The following is a 21,758-nucleotide window of genomic DNA, read 5'->3' as shown; positions in this document are numbered from 1 at the left end:
ATCCCATTCTAAGAATATTGTAGTAAATCACCTTTGGCTTGACGTGGCTCATGCATGCAGCCCATCCTGACTGTGCATCTCCTGTGATGTGTCATAATGATTATGCATTGCCTCACTTGCTCAATGCTTCCTATGGCACGACATCCTATAGGATTTATTAGGGTCGAAATGCACTGAAAATCTGCATCTCAACTACTGCTATAGACTTGTGTGTGAGGTATGTTTTTGAGAACTGTTTCAGAGCATTGCTGCACCAGTGCCTCTCACAGGAAGAGCCACCATACTGAACATTGCGGGGCAACAAGATCTACCATTGAGGGGCTGAACAGTGGGGGTGGGGAGAGGAGTGGACTGGTTGTTGATTGTCTAGTAAAAAAAACTTCTAAAACTCTACCTCCTTTATAATAAATATTGGTAGCAGGCTGTTTTGGACATCTACTTTACCTTTCTTTCTGTTTTTTATCAGCTTTATTTATTAGATTTTTGTCCAAGCTGAAGTAGCTATTTTAGTACGTCTCATATAATGATGTATTGATTAGAAGAGTTGGACATCAATATTCTGTTTTCCCGGGTGGCAAACATTTTGGTTGGATAATAATAAGGGATGGGAATTTGCAAACAAATCGAGATCCAAAGAGTTGCGGTAATAGGTTTTGCCTTTAACAGTGACGGTGATTAAAATTATTAAGACATTTGCTCTACTTTATCCCTTTTTATAATGATATTATCCTCTCTGACATTTCCTGGACCTCCTGAACACTGATACTAGTACAGCTGATGTGAGATACCACAGCATCAGGATTTTAGTTGCTTTCCTTGTTTTGGCAAGATATGGTATACGTAGGGTGCCTTCTCCATTTGTGTCCCTCGTCTGAAATTTCCTTGTTGAGCTCTGCCTCCTTTTTAATGAGATGGTTCTCTTTATAATTTATAAATTGGTGTTGTAATATTGCTTATATCTTAGATACAACTTTTTTCTTCTTTTTTATAAAGCTCAAACTCGACCCGAAGACATTGGAGCACTTTACATGGGCACCAGTTGCATTACATAAGGACACATTCATTTTTGTTAGCCACAGGGAGATTAAGTGATTTTCCCAGAATCACAGGATGTTGAGTGGTGTTGCCGAGACTCGAGCCCAGTTTCTCAGATTTGAGGTCAACCGCCCTTGCAGTTTAATTTGATTCTCGTCGATTTCCATTTAAAATTTGACTAAGTGTATTTTCATGTTTTGGACAAGGTCTGTTTTATCAAGCAGAGGGGTCAAGAATGACCATTTAAGTCTGTTAAATACCTTTTCGGTATCTAAAGACTGAGTATCATGTATTGCTGGTCTCTACTATGTCTTGTAGTCAACAGTCAGGCAGATATTGGCTCAGGTTTGTCTTCCGTTAACGAATCCTGACTGATATCATTGATTAAAGAGAAGGCCTAATAAGGCTAACACCTGAGACCATCGTTCTTGTACACATTTTAAGATTATTTAGTGAGGCTATAGGGTTTGTAGGAGCTTTGATTCTCTGGGACTGCAGCAGCAGTGTCAAAATGGACTTCATCTTTGTTTCTGTCAGCTATTTGGTGTATAAAAAGGAATTGGAAACCTTCGTCAGACGGCAGAGCAAGAGATGCTGGTAAGATTTGTACTATGTTTCGGTAAACCAATTTGGTCCCAGAGACATGTTATGGAGTAGGTTTTGTATTGCTGCTCTAACATCTGATTCGATTATGGGAGTCTAGTTGGGCTTGAATGCCTTGATCTGTCTGAAAGAAAATGAAGATTGAGAAGTAGGATTTAATAAGGGTGGATTCCAATCGCTAAGAAGTATACAAAGACTTGTAATAGACATGAAATATTTTGCTTATATCTGTTGTTTTCTTTTGCAGAAGGACCTTATTGTCATGAACAATTTTAATGTAATATTTTAATTTGTAGTTTTTTGAACTTGTGAGCCATTAATCGGGATTGTCTCTTTGTTCATAATACTGTTGTTGTGTGAATAATATTTTATCCACTGCCTTGCTATTGAGGAGGTATTCAAGCTTGTTCTCTATTCTCTGAGGGCACTTTGTCTTTCAGGGGCAATCTAGTTTGTGTTGTCATTCCACTCTCTAAATTGAAGTTTCTAAATCACGTTCCTTTTGTTGTATTTGTAGGAAGTGTGTTGCAGTTAAAGAGGTTCTCTACTAATTAATGCTGTTGCCACATCACTGATTGTTCCCCAGAGGACCTCTTTTTTTATATTCCATAGATATGATTTCATAGAGCACTTGTAATCATTGTTTTCACTGCATGATCGCAAATATAGTCTAGGAGGGACATGCAGGTAACGTTTCGGTTGTGATTAACCAAGATTATTCTCTTTGCTACTGGTTCGTTCTCAGTGACTACTTTGAGCGCCGGGACGCTTCTGTAAAAGCAGCAGAGTGCTTTATAAATGCAATTGATTGATTGTGACTAGTGAATAATCTTACCACACATGGTATCTACAAGGGAGTGTAATGTGGATTGGAAAATTATGTTACTGATGTAGAACTAGTCGGTTCTAGTATGTATCCAATGTGCAAACTAATAAAAGATCTACTCCATCTTCCATCATGATGGACTCTCAATACATCAAGTACGTTTAGATCGCTCAATTGCACTGTCGAACTTGTGGTGGCATGTGCGATGAGACCTATTGATGAACAATCAATCTCAGGGGTTAAGAAAATCAAACCATTTCCTACAACAAATCCTTAAATTATGAGAAAAATATTGATATAGAACTGTTATGTATTGTTAGGGTTGTACCTGGTGACTAGAGTTATCTTTTTATCTGATAAGCCTCTTCAGAGCTTCAGAATTTTCCTGTCTAGATCTCAATGGATCACTTCGAGACTGAACTGCCAGCCACCACGTAAAAAGGATAGCGAGTCCTTTTGTCTCATTTTAGACATTGCTATCAAATTGCGATGGAAACTAACACAATTTAAAATGGGGTCTCTTGTCGCATCGCCACATCCTGTTTATTTGTGAACCATTTCAATATCGCCCTTTGTTTTATTGTGAATAAAGACTTGTATGTTCAAGGTGGTGACTTAATTCTGAATGAGCATGGAGTGATATTGGGTGTACCCACTATCCTGAAAAATGTTTAGGAACCCTCTTGAGTTTACTGCTCTGGCTAGAATTACTATGTCACATCTGAAATCTCTCCCCACTCCCACAGTATGGGATTTGTGGGTCTTTGTTGCCAACTTGTAAGTTCTACACTGCTATACGCCCTTTTTAACAAATGAAGTCACGGTAGAAAGAATAGCTCTGGTTACCAAGTGTCTTGGCGATTCCAACCCTAGTTGCTTATTGTAGGAAAGTTAAAAGCGAAGAACATAAGATGATATTGGTGGTGGGGCTGTCACCAGGAACTGTTGAGGTTCCACGTGGTACGAATCTGTGTCACTTTAAAGTGAGCTGAGCAGGAAGGTCAGTCTGTTTTTTAGTTCTTGGATCACTTAATGTTCTCCACCCTCCTTTTTGATTTCTAGTACTTTGTTGTTTTTAATTCTTTATTTGATTCTGCTACTCTCTAAGGTTTAGGCTGTGCCTTTGGGTAAAATGTTGTTAAAACAGAGCACTGTGATTAGGTTCTTGTAATCTCTGTGCATCACAGGCTTCTTCAGTGGGCTTCGCTATTAGTCTTTGGTATTCAGTGTAAACATACAGTGAAAGGGGACCCCCATCTGTAGGGAATTTGCTGCTTTCTGAGGAATGCCTTGGATCCTCTTCCACATCGCCGGACACGGGTAACCCCTGAAATATCGTGCAACAGAGAAACACTGTCAACTTTGTGTAAGAATTCTTCTTGTTGCCTGCTGGGTGATGGGAAGCTCTCTTTGATCTCAAATAGTGGACCCTAGTCAACACATATGGGATTAGTTTCTTCCTGGTCTGAAATTCAGAGAAATCTGTGTTTTCTGTCTAGGATTCTGTTTCTGTTTGCAGGATATGTCAGAGTGGACCCTGGACAGTGCCAGACTGCACTTCACTGCTCTCTCTAATGCATTTGTTATTGTGCTGACTGCAATGTTCTCCACCTTCCAGTCTGTCCAGCAAGTTCGTTACTCTTCCAGCCAAGTCTTTGAGTATTTGTAACGAGTCTCCCTGGTTCGCTCCTACATGGTCAAAGAAGCGTTCTGTATGGAGTGCTCCAACACACCCGTTTCTTTGGTGAAGACTTGTCTTAGACCTGAAAGGACTTTTTTTTAAACTTCTGCTGCAGTTGTTGATGTAGCCTTCATTGACTGTGATTGGAGCTCAATTGGCACAGTAAGCTTGTCAGGACTAGGCTTTGTAGCCGTATCTGGACCTATTGTTTCTTTCCTGTCGAGCTTTTACGTTACCAGAATTTCTCGTGGGCGCTTTTTAGAGCTTTTGTTTGTTTATTGTCCTGATGAAATTAAGGCAGATGCAATTGGGTTTTTAATGGGATGTTATTATTCATGAGGAATGTCTCAGTAGGTTTTTGCTATGTCTGTATTATGGGGAGTTATACTGTCCTCTTTGATTTCCCTGTGTTGGAATGACAAGGATCTGAACGCCAAGTCACACTCTGACCTTTGTGACTGTTCAGTGTGAGGCCCCGTCGACTTACTATGCATGGACCTTGCTGCTGTATGCATGGACCTTGCTCCTGTGTGCCTGGACCTTGCTCCTGTGTGCCTGGACCTTGCTCCTGTGTGCATGGACCTGTGCTCCTGTATGCATGGACCTGTGCTCCTGTATGCATGGACCTGTGCTCCAGTATGCATGGACCTGTGCTCCTGTATGCATGGACCTGTGCTCCTGTATGCATGGACCTGTGCTCCTGTATGCATGGACCTGTGCTCCTATAAGCCTGGACCTTGCTCCTGTGTGCATGCACCTTGCTCCTGTTTGCATGGACCTCTGCTCCTGTGTGGCTGTCTCACCTACTGGTACGATGCCTTATTTCTCCTGTCTGAGTCAGTTAAAAAACAGGTGCTCTCACGTGGCCTTCACAACCGATGGGCACCGCCATCTTGAATGTTGTTTTTGTTGTTGGCCAACAGCCTGGTGGTAGCCGCAATCAATGGGATAGAACTGTAGCCTGATCTGATCATCCATAATGCGCAGGGCAAGCTTTGCTTTTATCTCTGCTTCCTATATTCAGATCCGTTCTTATTTTCTACGGGCCCCCATTTTTAAAGAATGTTTAACTTTGGCGGGACATTGGATATCAGAACTCTGGATCGACGCCTGTTGGGCTGCCAACTTCAGCCGGGCCCCGTGTCTCCTTTACTGAAAGGCTGTTTGTTTTCAATCTTTGGAATCTTTGTCAAAGTTAACATGTTGTACATCTCTTACTCTTGTTGGGACCAAAATTAAGCAAAAAGTTTAGTTTACTTACCAAAATCTTTGTTCCTCAAAAATAAGAAACTATTGAAATGTAAGCAGATAAGCAGCCTAGCTTGCTAGGGAGAAAAACGGTCCAGCCACTGTAAGCCAACCAATCCATTTTAGTAAAAGAAATTATTTGTATAAACATTTGTTCCACACACTACCTTGGTTTTGCTTCTCATGATGTGCCTATGCTGTAGGCAGAAAAGCTTTAAAATAAGTACACAAAAAAGCTTGAATGGTTGCGTGTCTGACCGGTCAAAAGTGTTGTTAACGATTGTCAAATGATAGATCAGGACTCCATCTTCGCAAGAAGCGAGGACTCTCAAGGTAATCTTCATTGCTGTCTGCTGTGGATTAGCGACCCCATCAGAAGCCTTGCTGAGCTTCTCCCACCTCCCTGCGCTATCCGAGACCCACCATTTCCAGTTCAGTTCTAAAAACAAAGGTTATACTATGATTGTCTGTAACATTTCAGGTTGACATCAAAGGATTGAATATCTAAAGATCCGCCTGGGTTGAAATCTACATAAGACATGCTACCTGTGTGCTCTGACAAAACAGAATGGCAATGATGCTGTTGATGTGAAGGTGCTCAGCATAGCCCTTCAAGACTATGCAACAGAGGGGAGGGACTTTGGTGCTGAACCTTAATGGGCACGGGGTGGAGGGCATTTTGAAAGGTTCAAGAGAAAGCTAAGGCGAGGAAGATGTTGCAGCATCACTCCAAATTTTGTAGGGGGCACCAGACTACTGCAAAGCAAGGTGATGGCAGACACGCAGTGCTTAATTTGTGCCGGTGGTTTCTGGTGTTTGGCACCGGCTCTTAATTGTCAACATCGCCACTTATGACAATTTGCCACATGGTGGCGCTGTTTGTGTAATTTAGAGATGAGCACAACAGTTGTTTCTTAATTCAATACACATTAAAAATAACTAATACCTGCCATCCAAGCAATTCTTATAGCTGTGAGGGCATCAAATAGTCTGACTTGTCACACTTGTAGGAGTGTGATGGTTTGTAGTTGTGTTGTTACTATCATTGGCAGCGCTGGCAGGGGCAGTGGGTGGTGCAAGCTGCAGTGGCCTCCTGACGAGGGCCCTGGCATTTATTAGTTTACACATTAAGCACTGAATCAAGTTGGTAGTTCAAGGGTTGGAGCAGCTCTTAACTTTAGAACCTCACCAGCAGACTTTGACTGCCATACACTGTAGCTCCCCATCTAAGCATCATTTGCACAAAAGGGGTTCGGGAAAGTACTTCCCAAGTTGGGTGGTACTTTGTGCCTAATAAGCAACCTCTTAATCAGTACATGTACTTTAGCAAGTTCAAAATGACAACGCTACAGAACATATTTCAGGTTCTCCAAGGATGTGACGATCGGCCTGAACGATGCTACGTCCAGACTCTTCTGCTTCCACCAGAAAATACCTTCGCCTTTTGGTAAAGGCGAAACATCAATTCTTGGTTGAGGCATTTGGATTAGAGTCTGCTGCAAGTATATTTCCGAAGTGCTCGTGGTGGGCGTACACTTCAGGTGCAAAGCCATACATGTGTCTATACCCAGATGATTAAAAGGTGAGAGGTGACTCACTTCAGCATAAACAAGGACAGACTGGTATTCTGCCTGTTGGGCTTTGGCGCTCACCTTCAGAAGTCGTCATTGCACCCCACTTCACTTCAGTGAGTGATGACTCGAATGTTGGAGTTGCTTGAGGCATTTCAAAGTACTATTAAAATATATCCATATTTGATATCGAGAGCAGTAATAACATATTTGGGAATTATGCCTCCTCGTATATTCAACTGCTTCCTCGTGTGCCTTCATGTCATTGACTCCATGAGTGGAAGATACCACAGGACTGTTTCAAGCGGATCACACAAGTTGTGGTGTGCTCATTTTCCCAACCAGAGAGGTACAAATAATTAGACTTTGTGCAGAACAAAGTTCACATGGTCACCCACAAAAAGCATTTGATGACCTACGCGACAGCGTGAACAGAGCTTCACGAATGGGAGCTTGAACCGGCATTGCCATATGTCAGTTGGTACACAACACTTGCTTACATTTTTCTTGTATTATTATTATTATTTTTTTACATATGTGCTCATACAAATTACACTAATGTGATGCTCATGTTCCAACTGTTTGAAATTGGCATATTTGAACCTCTTTATAGATGAGTAGCTGTTATTGAGACTCCAAAGAGCTACTCAACAAAGTAGAAAATCCTTTCTTTCTTAGTTTTGTGGGAACTGTCACCATTCTCCAGACAGGGGCAATGAACAGATGCATAAAGTTTAGAATAATTTCCAACCACTAGTCTGGCGGCTCTGCATGGTTCCAGTCCCCGATCCAGAAGGTGCCAACGGAGGGGACTCAGCGGCTATCCCATAAGTCAGCAGTGGGGGCATGACATCAGTTTATTTTTTCTGTTTCTCACATGGGAGCGATCTGGAGCTGCTGAGATTCTTCCCCAGACAAAGGTTTAATTTTGTTCCTTGTCACTCCTTAGTCTCCCAGCGTTTGGGCTTTAAGACCGGAGGCAGATTCTGCCAGTAGATGCCAGTTAAAGCTCTGCAGAGCGATTGTTATAGGTACTTGAGGAAAAAGCATGAGGCTGGCACAAGTAGAGCAAATGAACTCCAAGGCTGTTCGCGCAACGAAGTTTGCAATCCTCAAGCCTCCTCTGTATGAACTTGGCTACCAGTGAAGATGCAAGTTCAGACCCCACTTCTCCAGATGAAAACAGATGCCAAAGAAATATACACGCAGGAGGTCTTTCTCCTTTCACCATGAAGGCAGAAGATGGTCCTGGTGGTTTTCTGACTCCTCTTTGGAGCCTGTTCTGAATATGGAAACATGCAACCACATATGGTATTTCCTTCAGCTCGAACCTGAATAAGTCCTGTGTTTCCAGTAGACCATAATTTCTCCTCCGAATTCAGGTCCTCCAGCCTCACCCTCTAGAGCTGAATAGTTTCCTGGACGCCTGTGACACCACTTGACTATTGGTATGGCACTGAGGGTTCTGGTATGGCTCTAGGTTCTAAATGGGAAAGAAAGCAGTTGTGAGCAGCACCTTTGCCAGGCCCAGCTCTATCTGTGCAGCTGTCAAAGTCTCATAGCAGACCCTTAAGCCATCAAGGAAACACAAATATCACTTCCTTACTGAGAGGGCAATGCCAAGCTTTCACAAGAGTACCAAACAACAGGCCGTCGCAAGAAGCCATGACCCTTCTGACTTTGACTCAGATGCCCTGGGATCCACTGAACCTCCTCAAGAGAGAGAGAGAGGCAAGAAGATGATAGTGAAGATGGAAAATTGCTTTATCTTGAACACAGTGATGCAGCTGTGTTCCTTGATCTGCAAAATGCAAGTGGCCTAGACTCGTCTCCTGAGGGGAACATTACAATCCTGGAGGGGCACGCTAGGGCAGATCCATAATTGAATACTTGTAGCTGTGAACACCGCTGATACTTAAGCCTTTCTATGTCATGTCAGCATAAGTCTAACATACTTATGAGAGCCAAACCCACTAGCAGGCCAGGGATTCCCTTCATTTGTGGTGGACGTCCACAAACAGACACACATGCATATTACATGAGAAAAATGCTACCTTTACCAGCTTCTTTTAGACACGCAGTAGAGAGCACCCACCAGGACCAATATGGCCTTACTTCCCCTCATGTGATACTTCAAAGGGCCCTTACTGGTGTGAGCTTATTCAGCGAAGTTGAAGCGAAGTACTTTGGCCTCCGCTCAGCCCCATAGGGAGTCGAAACACCTGGATACCTGACCAAGGAAGGCTGTGTGTGGTGCAGTGTAGGTCTCAGATTTTGCAATGAGTCTGCCTCCTGGCAGTATGTTCTTAGGCCTTGTGTGTGGGAGATGGCAGTTGTAGCTCTGAACAGCCCCGTACTAAGTTGGGCCTTTTCAGGGGATGTGCAGGCACAGTTCCGAGCTGCAGCACGTGTTGAAAAGTCATTCTTCTGGGAAAAATAATTCCCTCATTAAATTTGAACGACACTGAGCTTGGCAATCAAGGGAATGTAGAGCTGTAGCCACCATTGCAGTAGGTGGTGGAAAGAGCAGTGCTTTTGTGCTGCACTGGGAGCTATGCTGGGATGACCCATCTCTTTGTCCTCTTCCAAATCAGCGTCTCCAAAATGGCTCTTTGATTCCGCAGTGCTGTGGCTCGAGGCTTGAAAGACGGCGTTAGGACAGGTGAGGACCTTCTATTCACGCTGAAAGAGAATCTCTTCAGTCGTGTGGATGTGGCATCTGAATATCGCTCCCATTTTTGGGAAGGCCTCTGACTTTTCCTACCAGAGCCGCCACCCTCTGGCTTGCATTCAAACATCTTGATAAGAGATCTTGTTTTTACATTAGAAATAGGCCATAGTTGAATTTCCAATGTAGCAGGAGGATTATGCCTGATTTTTAACTTCTTATTTCAGAACAATCATCTGAAAAGAAAAAGATTAAAGATGGTGACATTTCAGCAGATTCTACATTAGTTGTAGGATCAGGTAGGTTTAGTCGCCCTGGATCTGTAAGGTGCTTAGTTTCACATCCCCACCACAACTTGCCACAGAACGTTCCTCAGGTTTGTGGTGGAGGGCAAGCACTTTCTATTTTCATTTTTACCTTTTTGGACTTTATTCAGCGGAAAGAGCCTTCACTATGGAGATGATGGCGATTGTGGCTCCCTTTTCTTATCCGGAGTGTCTATCCTTACCAGTACAACTGGCTTCTGAAGGCTGCCTTGCTAAAACTTGCATTCACAAACTCCATCCCCACATTTTGCGCAATGTGGAGTATTTTTAAGTCTGCATAGCAAGTCTCTTTCATCCCTGCCCAACGGCTACAGTTATCAGGGGGAAACCTCTGCTTCATAAAACAACAAGCCTTTTCTCCACCAAAAGGTGGAGGTAATTTGTCAGGTAGCTTTCCACTGCAGCAAATATTCAGATAGTTCTGCTGTTGTGAGGTCCGACGACGTACTATATCTTCTTGATCCCTCCCGTTCAGCTCAGAATCCATTACAATGCAGCCTACTTACTTATTGAGTGGAACCAGTTCTACAGAGATATCTCGGAGAAGAACTTGATGCCACTGGCTTTAGTAACAAAGTTACTTTGGAACAGCTGTCTGAAGGAGAACACTTCTTAACTCTTTGGCCTCAGGTAACTTCAGTTAATAGCGCATCTCTTCTAGGATGGGGAGTGTATTTGACACACCCATCCTTGAAAGATAATGGACTCTTCGAGAACAGAGTCTGCAAATAAACCTCCGGAAAGCCAGAGCAGTGAGGTTAGCTATTACTGCACTTCTTCCAAGACTATACAGAAAAAAGGTAAAGGTATTAACAGACACCACGACGCCTATACTTTATGTCCGCAAGAAAGATGAGTGGGTTTGAGAGTCCTTGGAGAGGAGGGAGTAGTCATGTGATTATGGGCCAGCAGTTCTCCTAGATTGAGAGGCACTTGAGTGGACTATCTGAACAGGCTGCTTCCAAAGATGTAACGTATAGCTAATCCCGAATCCAGAAAGACCGTCACCCATGCAGTCATAACCAGCAGACAGGACTATGGAAACGCCCTCTATGCCAGAATCAACAAATCCCTGCTACGCAAACTCCAGACAATCTAGAACACCACGACCAGACTCCCCTCTCAGCATCCCACGACATGAACGCATCACCCAACACCTGCAAGACCTCCACTGGCTCCCCGCCGAGAAGATAGGAACGTTCAAGCTACTCACCCACGCCTAGAAATCCCTCCTCAACACCGGACCCAAATATCTCAAGGAAAGAGTCCCCTCGCACGTACCCAAGAGAAACCTCCGCTCCGCTGACCTCTCCCTCACAGAAGCCCCATGCATCCGCAGAGCCGGGGGGGGGGAGCAGCAAAGACCTGGAATGAGCTCCCGATCAACATCAGACTTTCCAGCACTCGAATGACCTTCAGGGAGAGCCTCAAGACCTGGCTCATTGGCTGACTCTGACTTACAGCAGCACCTTGACCCCCAAGCACCTTGAAACCCTCACGGGTGAGTAGCGCGCTTCACAATTCCCTGATTGATTGAGCTACTCTATTGCTGTGTTCCACATAAAGTAACAAACCCTGTAATTGTGCTGGTGAGTAATGGCGGCTACTAAGAGTAACTTGCAGCTTTTGAATTTTGGAAGAAAAGTGACAAGGTGCATTGTGAAAAAATTAAATGTCTGCATGATTCTGGGATTTTGTGTCTTAGGGCATTCAGATCCCAAAGTGGCATGTTAAGTGCAACTTCCTTGTTATTGTTCTTTGCAATGCAGGTCCTTTCTCTAGGCTGTTTGTCTCCCCTAAAAAAGTGGGGTTTTTTTTTGGTTTTTTTTTTTTACATTTCTTGTTCAGGAACCGCTTTCAGGCTCTGTTTTCTTGTAAATTCTCTCATGTTTTCTTTACTACAGCAAGTCTCTCATTAGGACCATTACCTGAGGTGTGATGAATATCGTGCGTCGCTTTCATGCTGTTTAAGGCTCAAGCATCTCCCTGAAAGCTCTGTTTTGTGTTGCCCGAGTATAGGCTTCTTTGGTCGACACGCATATGACCATTAGCTGTGTCATAACAGGTATTCTTACTCCTTGACTAACATTTAATTGAAGCTTTTGAGACGGGTGCCGTAGCAGGTGGCATTTTATTTAAATTTTTTAAAAATTTTGTTTTTAGAGTTTTATATAGCGCAAACTGGACCCCGAGACATCGGGTATCAGAACGCTTTACATGAGCACCAGTTTTGTTAAAAATGGACACATTCATTTTTTCTTTTTGTTAGGCATGGGGAGATTAGATGATTTGCCCAGAATCACAGGATGTTGAGCGTCGTTGCCGAGACTCAAACCCGGTTTCCCAGCTTCGAGGTCGAGTTGCGAGACGTTGTACATCTGCATTGTAGAATCTTCATTGATAGTTGTAGATATTAAAATATTTCTCTGCTGCATGTGTGGCCGCGGAACACTTCTTGCCAACACATATGTCCATAAGTCGGTAGAATGGGCTTAAGGGTCCAGCATCTCCGTATGTTGTTGAACACCCTTCAAAAGCCTATCACAGACCAGATATTCAGAATTTTAGACTGTAATACCTAAAAGCCCCTTTTCAAATGTACATTGCAGCACCTATACTTTAACTGCTGCAATGTCGAGGAATGAGGAAAAGTGAAGTCTGATAAGCTTGCACACTAAAAGTGATACAAGCATTGCCAATTCCAATTGGTCTGGCTTTGATGTGCTGCACCCTGCACACCATCATGCTTTCAGGTTGGCACATCTCTCACCCTGCAGTCATACAGGCACAGCACTCGCCCAACACTCATACACTTCTCACCCAGCACTCACCTTATAGTCACACACCTCATACAGCTTCTCCCTTCCCCCTCTCCATTAGTCACCCCCGTGGAGGGAAGCAGTCCAGCATCTGCAAGAGTGGCACTCGATAATAACAGACAGAAGAGTCTTGAATATTCTTCTGATGTTTTCTTTGGTTCAAGTCTGTTCTTTCCTCTTTACCAACAAAGAAGACTTTACCTAGTCATCAAACTGACTGCCAAGAGAAGACTGGCAGTATTTTCAGTAAAGCCTTAAAGACAGAATGTTTGTACCCGCCCATGACATTACAGCAGCGACAGGTGCATCTAATCGGGTTGCTATGGCATTTGCCTTAGTCGGAGTTCTTGGTTGAGGCTAACTGGACTGAAACCAGAGATTCGATGCATCCTGAAGGTGCCATTTTCAGGTGACTCACTCTTCAGCTCACATGCAGATGATGAAATGAGGCGCTTGAAATGAAAATAATAAGAGCTGTTGGTCTGGAGCAAAAAAGGAGTATAGAAAGTTATACGGACCATACAATAAATGCTTCTTTCTTCAGAGGGTTCAAACCCACTACCGTCAAAGGCAATCATACCAACCACTTAAGCCCTCGAAGGGAAGGGTAGGGCCGCAACCATCTCATCTGCAGGAAGCTGTCCTTCAAACAATGTCTACTCTCCTCTCTGTTAGTTACTCCTGTGGTGGGAAGTATGGGCACCTGTCATCCAGGATGGCGCTCGATAATAGCAGACTAATGGGTCTTGAATATTGTTCAAAATGTATATTCTCCGCAGTTCAAACTTATGGTTTCCACTAGAACACCAAAGAAGACTTCTTCTAGTTAGCTGTTTCTCCGAAGGGAAGTGAGTATCGTATGGGAGAGGCATGCAGTAGAGAGGGTATCAATCACCAAAAAGGAACAGGGATTTATTACTGTTACTTTCCGGTTTGAAAAAAGGGTCAAAAATCAGAAGTCAAACCTATTCTCAATCTTAGAATATTTGAAACAGACTTCTAGCTTCAGATTCCTTACCTTTGAATTTCCCAGGCATCAAACAGGAAACCTTTGCACAAGCAGTACCCCTGCACACCGTCTAGTCACTCCGTTTGGTTTCATGTGGCATTGTCGGCGCCGGATGTGATGTCTCTGTCACCATTATAGGCGCCACTCAGGCGCATGGACCTCAGATCTTTTCTTCCTGCGCCAGTTAGCTCTGATCCGTACAAGAGCTACCCCCTCTGTCTCTTTTTGACAGACTTTTTTTGACGTTTTTTCGAGGATTTCTTTATTGTGCGTCGAGGGATGACCTCTAGAAAGGTAGGGTTTAAGTCGTGTAGCATCTGTCACTGCATCATGTCTGTTACTGACCCACACTTGTGTGCTTATGGTATCTAGAGTGCAACAGTTCTCTGACTGCTGGGCCAGGGCGCCGAACGCTTTAAGGGTGCGGTCCCTAAAGCTGCTTGCGGCCCTGCAGTCAGTGCTATCAAGCGCGACTCCTAGAGGATCTCGGTCTTGATCGAGGAAAATAGGTTTGTGGGACTGCTTTAGGAGCCCCAAGTCCTCTTTGTTGCACTCAAGGTCCTCTGGACACTCTGGGAAGAGGCATGAGAAGTCTCGACTTCACCTTGTCTGTTGAGAATTGACCAGACTAGTGATTAACATCGACGTTCCAGGCACGGTTCTTCAGAGCTGGAGCCAGGTTCGACTCTGTGCCTCACCCCATTTTCGGGAGCTGGAGCAACCTCCGCTCAGGTAAGAGTTTTACGAGGCCATGCGCCGATTATTTGAGTGCGCCTTCGGGCCGACGGCTCCGGTGGGGTTTCATGGATCCGATTCTGCCAGCTCCATTCTGGTTCCCGCCGACTCTGAGTCGGATCCACATTGGTCGACTCCGGAGCCGAGTGGTCCCAAAGGCTCTAGGTCCTTATCTTAACTTTTTGTGGTTGTTTCAGGCATGGGAGATGAGTGGGTGGGGGTTCACTGGACCTTTTAGAACAACAGACACTCCTGATGAGGAGTTGGAGTGGTATAAGGACCTTGCGAAACAAGTTGACTGGACATCGCTCTAGATGTTGGTATGCTCTCTCCACCAACTGTCTACGGAGGAGGGAGCTTCTTATGGTGTTGAAGAGGGCAGCAGGCGTCCTTGGCCTGGAGCTGCCATCGGTGCAGGACAAGACTAGCCTCTTGCCCGAAGTGCTTCAGCCTGGGGCTTCCTCATTCACACCCCTTCTGCCCTTCAATGAAGCACTAACTGATGTTCTTTTAAGCTCGCGGTCCAAGCCTAGCACAGGGGCTCCTGTGAACTGGACTATTTCACGGCACCATCGCTATGCCTCGAGTGATCCAGGTTTCATCAACCAAAATCCTACCCCTGAGAGCTTGGTGGCCCAGGCCTCACCCTCCCATGGCGTGTTCCCTTCTGCCCCAGGCAGGGGATCCAAGAGGCTGGAAGCACTTGGAAAGATGTTTTTTTCTGCCAGCCTAGCATTGCTATCGGTGAACACCGCATGCCTTTTAGGCCGTTTCTTAAATACCTTATGGGAAATGGTTGCGCAAGTGCTGCTACAGGTCCTGGAGGAGGACCGGGCTGTGTTCTCCCAAGCAGTGAAATATGGGAGGGATGTAGCAAAGTTCACCATTAGGTGTAGTCTGGATATGACTGACTCGCTGGTTAGAGCAGTTTCGTTTAAGGTGGCCTTGCGGCACCCGCTTGGCTAAGAACATCTGGCTTTTCAGAGTTTGTCCAGGCTAACTTCGTTGACGTGTCCTTCAATGGGACTCGTCTCTTCGGAAATAAAGCAGACACTGCGCTGGAGCGCTTCAAGGACTTGCATGCTACGGCCTAGTCCTTGGGCCTCTCGGTGATACCTTGCACCCAGTCTGCCTTTCACCCCTTGTGTGAATATGGAAGGGGCTTTCAGCTGCGTCAGCCATATCCCAGCCACCGTGCTGCACAGACTTCCCATGTTGTGCGAGGACATTACGACCTCGGGGAGTGGTAGCTAGAAGTTATACGCCACCCACCCCCCGGCAGCTGCATCCTCTAAGCCTTCCTAGTTTGGTTCTGCAAGATCATGATGTCCAGTTGGAGGGAGAATCCAACATCATCTCCGCTGGCGGTCTATAACATCGGACCAATGGGTCTTGCAGATCGTTCGGGAAGGCGACACCCTCACTTTTCTATCTTTTCTCCCTCCTTTGCAGCCATCTCAAGAATGGCTGGCGGTGGATCATCTTATCTTGATCAGAGATGAGGTTACAGCTCTCCTGGCCAAGGGTGCTATAGAGAGGATTCCGATTTCAGAAGTGGGCAGTGGTTGTTATTCCCACTACTTTCTGATACCCAAAGAGCAAAGATCTTCATCCTATTATAGACCTTTGGACCGTTCATCTCTTCCTCAAAAAAGAGAAATTCATGATGCTCACGGTGGCTCCGGTCTTGTCTGCCTAGACCAAAAAGACTGGCTGGTAGCATGGACTTGCAGGATGCGTATTTTCATTTCCACATCCTGCCTGCCCTCAGGCGTTACCTGCGGTTCGAGGTCGGCCACAAGCACTTTCAGTTCTCTGTGCTACCCTTTGGCCTTACCAGAGCCCCTCGAGTGTTCACTAAGGTGATTGCAGAGGTATCCGCTCACCTGCACAGGTTAGAGGTTCCAGTCTTTTCCTACCTCGATGACTGGCTGTTGAAGGCGTTCTCGCCCCAGACTGTTGTTTTGCACCTTCAGACTACGGCGTACCTCTTGGATTCGCTGGGGTTCAATATGAATGTGCTAAAGTAACACCTGACTCCTTCTCAGATGCTCTTTTTCATTCAGAGCTTCTGGACACAGTGCCCTTTCGAACTTTTCCTGCCGAGCTGCGAGTCCAGGATATTCAGGTTATGATGCCAATGTTTCAGCCTCTATTCTGGATTACGGTGAGATTGACTCTGAGGTTGCAGGGCCTCATCGCCTCCCGCTTCCTGTTGGTAAATCAAGTCCCTAAACCTTCCCTTTTCTTCATATCAGACACTCGTATGGTAGGCCCAAGGGCAGGGTGCATTGTACGTATAAGGTAGGACATGCCCTGGTGTGTGTGGCATGTCCTAATAGTGAATTACAGCCATTCTCGTTTTTCACTATTGCAAGGCTACCTGTTCCCCATAGGCCAGAATGGGCAGTTTGATTATTACATTTTATAATCCTAACTGACTCAGGGAACATGGTAGAAATTCGTGTTTAGTATGCCTGAACTCAGAATGATAAAATACATCTATTAGTGAAATTGGTTTTAACATTCTGTGTTTGAAAATACCACTTTTAGAAAGTAGGTCTTTTCTTGCCCAACCATCCAAGCCTGCCTCTGCTAGGTTGTGTATTCCATGTCTGGTTTGTGAGTGACAGGGGCTGGGGGGCTCCAGGAGACAGGGTGAGTCAGCACAAATCTGAATAGACCTATCTGCATGAGGGGTGGTGGGAGGAGTAGCACCTGGGCCTGAATAGGGCTGTGCCTGCCTTTCACAATGCTGGCTCCACCTCCTGTGGTGTATCTGATGACCCTGGCCCACACTGACAAAGGAAGAAGTTGTGCACTGGCAGAATGCACCCAGAACTGGTTTGGACTAGGTACAGACACTCTGCCTTCAGAGACAAAGGATTTGTGTGTATAAAAAGGGGGACCCAGACCCCAGAATCTTAGATCACTTCTGGGAATCAAGACGAACCTTTGCTGAAGAGAAGAACCAGGAAGCTGAAGGAGGAGACTACCCCTGTGCTGTGTGTTTGGGGGTTGGCCTGCAGTGGTTGCTTCTTTGCCAAAGAAAGGAGAAAAAGGACTGAGTGAGCTTTCATCATGTTGAAGAATAATCTCCAAGGGATTGAACTGTGCTTGCCTCCTGCGTGAAGTCTCAGGGATACAAGACTTCACCCCCAGCTCCCCACTGAATTCCTTTGCTGGGAATTGAAGTGTCTGCTGTTGTGCTGGACCTTCTGAGAGACTGCGTGTTGCCGTCGCATCGCCAAGGAAGCTTGTTGCCGCTGTCGCCATTGCATCACTGAAGTGCGCCGCATCACCGGAGAAGCGTGCCGCCACCACAGAGGTCACCGCCGCTTCACCGGAGAAGTGTGTCGTAGAGCCTGTCATGGCACAGAAGATCACTGAGTCGCCGCATGGCCGTCTGGCGTACACGCATCGTGTCTATGTTGTTGCACCGTAACCAAGACGCCATTTTGTCGCATCGCACCGGAGCATCATCGCATCAGATTGCAGTAAGAAACCGACGCATCACCTCCCCACACAGTATGGAAGCGATCATCAACTCTCCTGCACAGTAGTAAGGAACAGACGCATCCACTCCCCTGAGTGTAAGGAACCGACGCCTCACCTTCCCTGCGACCCTTTTGTTTGATTTGCGTTACGCATCCAATGTACTTTGAGAGTAAAGTGTCGCATTTGCAATCTAAAGTGAACTGAGCTTTTTCCTACTATTTTTAAGTCTATTTTTGATTACAGTATTGTGGATTTTTGTCATTGGTCTTGTGTTAAGTCTAGTAGAGATTACTTATTTTTCTAAACCTGTGTGGTGTCCATCTGTAGTGTTTTCACTGTATTACTGTATGTGTTCACAAATACTTTACACACTGCTCGTGCCAAGCTACCAAGGGGGTGAGCAGGGGCTATTTTAGGAGTGTAGCCCCTTACCCTGACTAGACGCATGGGTCCCTATTTGGATAAAGTTGCCAACTAGAGACCCCCAAATCTAACAGTGAGAATGATATGAATGACCCTCGAATGACCACTCCAGGGGTGGTACACATACCTCCTATACCTGTGCGAGAGACCACACAGAGGCCTGCTTTGCAGACCGGATCTTCTTTACAAGTTCTCGGGCCCGATCATGCACCTCAACCTAACATCATTGAACTTAGCAGTCTGGCTCCTGAATTTCTGTAATATGATCATCCAGATCTTCCTGAAGACTGCATTGAGAGTCTGAAAGAGGCAAAACGCCTTTCCACAAGGACATCATATGCATTTAAGTACATCCATACATCGTACATCTTGCAAGGTCTAGACTTCGTATTTCATCAATAAAAATACACCTTGTGTCAACCCCAGCATCCAGGAAATACTCGTTCACAAACCTCTTATTTTACAATGGCCTTAGTGAAAGATTTCTTAGAGGGTATTACGAAGGGATTTCCTCCCACTGGAATCCCTTCTCCATGTTGGTATTTGATTATTGTTCTTTCAAAATTAGTGGCCTAACCTTTGGAGCTGATACACAAGGCTACCCAGGAACATTTAACATGGTAGGCAGCTTTCTTTGTAGCTTCACTTGTGTTTGCCGAGTAAATGACAGGTTCTCGGTTTATAAAAACTTATGTGGTTTTCATAGGAACATGGTGGTAATGAGAACTCGCCTGATATCCATGTAAAGCAAATAGTTTCTTTACCAATTTTCTCTCTGAAGTCTTTCAAACCAGCAGAGAGGACTCTTCGTCCTTTAGATATAAAAAGAGTTCTAAATTAATATGTGGACATGACAAAGGTAGTAAACTATTTAACCATTTATTTGTAAACTATGGTCTGGTGAGAACTGGCTTGTCTACAACAAAGCAATCCATTTTTAGATGGATAGTTTCTCACAATAAACTAAGTTACCAGCTGGCAAATAAAACCCTCCATCGTAGGCCTAATGCATGCTCAACTAGTGGAAAAACAGCTACCACAGCAACTGAAGAAATGTTATATATATATAATTTCTAGTTGAGAAATCTGTTTAGCTGAAGATGAATGCTGCGTTTTCTTCATACCTGCATTGTTTAAAGGGATGGGCTTGCTAGTCTATTCAGTGCTTTTGAATATTTACAAGAATCCCCTGGAAGCGAAGGGAAAGTTACTTACCTGTAATCCTAGTTCTCTTCCATGGAAATTCTCACCAAAGTCCTAGCAACCCTCCTTCTTCCCCAGATAAGACAGAGCAAGTGTTGTTTCCTGCATCAAGATTCCTATTAAATCTGTAAAAATAAATTGACCGGTCTGTCCCCAATGGGACATGATGGGACACTGGAGGATGGGTGCTGCTTGGTTGGTGCAGCCTGTCTGCTAACATTGTCCTTCATTCCCTTTCTTTTTCCTTTCAACAAGGTTTCTCAATGAGCTTTGCTGCTTTCTTTTGTTAGGGCCTATATATTTTAACGGGAGCCCTTTTATAACTAAAAAAGAAATGAAAATTGGCATTTTTTTTATCTTTTAATAAGCTGCAATTTAAAAAAAAAATGTATAATCTAGTTGCTCTTTCTGTGGAAAACCTTTGCTCAGAAGTACATTTTTATTTATGTTTGTGGCAAAGTGCTTTGGTCTCACACATGGGCAGGACAGTTCAGTGCTTTTGACTGATGAAAATTGCCCGAGAAGAGAACTAGGCTTACAGGTAGGCCAGGAAGAAGTGGGGATTTCTTATCTTCTTGATCTAGCATGGTCTGTTCTACAGTGTTCACCCCTTAAAGAAATGCCAGAAACCGGTCCTAGGAAGCTTGTTTCCAGTCCAGGGAAGGCATGGCTTGGCAGTTCGAGCTGGACTGTTCTCATGAGGCACAGGGTCAGACTGATTTGCATATGGCCATGTCTGAACTGGGGTGGCAGAGTGGGCTAAAGAACGGTGATGGATTAAACCCAGATCTGTTGACTGGGTGTGAGTGTTTGATTGGTTCTGATGCTCCGTCCATCACCACCCCCTTTTGTACCACCCCTTAAAGTACACCTTGCGGCAATTGCGGCGTATAGGAAATCTACTTCACAAATCTCTGTCTTCAAAATATCTGTGGCTAAAGATCTCTTAGAGGGTATTGGTTCAGACCCATTAGATTCACTTCACCTCCTTGGAATGTGGTACTTTACAATTTAAAGGGTTATCTCTTTGAGCCCATTAATAAAGCTTCATTACTACATGTAATCATGATGGCTGTCTTCCTGGTAGCCCTCGCTTAAGCCCATATAGTGAGAAAGTATCAGGCTTTGTGTTCTCTGGAAACATACAAGGTTTTCCATAAGAATAGAGTAGTCATGAGAACTCATCTGAGTTGTCTTTTAAAGTTGGTCTCAGAATTTCCTGTCAACCAGACAATTTCTTTACCAACTTGTTTTTCAAATTCTTCACTCCCAACAGAAAGAGCTATTCATATGCTGGATGCGAAGAGGGTCTTGAAGTTTTCTATCTAGATGAGACATAACAGATAAGGCAATCAGGTTATCTGTTTGTAAATTATGGTCCTGTAAGGACAGGTTTGCCCAAAATAAAACAATCCATTAATAGATAGATAATATTGTGCATGTTGCTATCTTAACAGCTGGTAAACAAGTCACTTCCTGATGGGCCTAAAGCACATTCCACAAGAGGAAAATCAGCAGCAGTGGTTTTATTAAGGATTGTGTCTATCTCAGAGATACATAACCTCTACCTGTACATCCGTCCATACATTCACAAGACATTGTCCTTATTCAGACTCCAGGGGGGATGCCCAAGAAGGGCAAGCTTCCCTGAGAAATCTGTTTGGGTCATTGCTAATGCAGTCTTACTGTCTCGCCCACTTGTTTTGTGGGATGGGTTTGCTATTCTATTCAGTGCTTATCACTATTGATGAGGATTTGCTGGAAAAGAAGGAAAGGTTGCTTACTGGTAATATTAGTTCTCTTTCAGGGAAATCTTCATCATAATCATAAGCCAACCTCCCTGGACAAGAAAGGATACAGAGTTTTCTTCCATTCATCCAGGTTTCTGAAAAAAGTGCCCGTTTTTGGCATGCTTTCACATTGCAGCCTGTCTGACGTTGCCCTTCATTCCCATTCCTTCTTCAAAAAGGAATGTGAAAGAATTTCTCATTACTTTTGTTTATTTAGTGACTATTTTATTAAATTGGATGCTTTTTAAAATGAAAATGATAATTTGGTGATTTTGAGCCTTTTGTAGGCTGCAGATATACTAATTTTCATTATAGTGATGTTC

The 21,758-nt window shown here is 44.4% G+C and overlaps 1 protein-coding gene across 2 annotated transcripts in view; it reads left to right on the top strand.

Annotated features, from left to right (window-relative positions):
* USP20 (ubiquitin specific peptidase 20) overlaps window positions 1-21,758 on the top strand; it is a 647,940-nt gene that overhangs the window by 232,293 nt on the left and 393,889 nt on the right. The window lies entirely within an intron of this gene.

The sequence above is a fragment of the Triturus cristatus genome, chromosome 1_2 (genome assembly GCF_964204655.1).
Source record: "Triturus cristatus chromosome 1_2, aTriCri1.1, whole genome shotgun sequence".
NCBI lineage: Eukaryota > Metazoa > Chordata > Amphibia > Caudata > Salamandridae > Triturus > Triturus cristatus.
The sequence above is the reverse complement of the archived record's forward strand: the minus strand, read 5'-3'. Positions and strand labels throughout refer to the sequence as shown.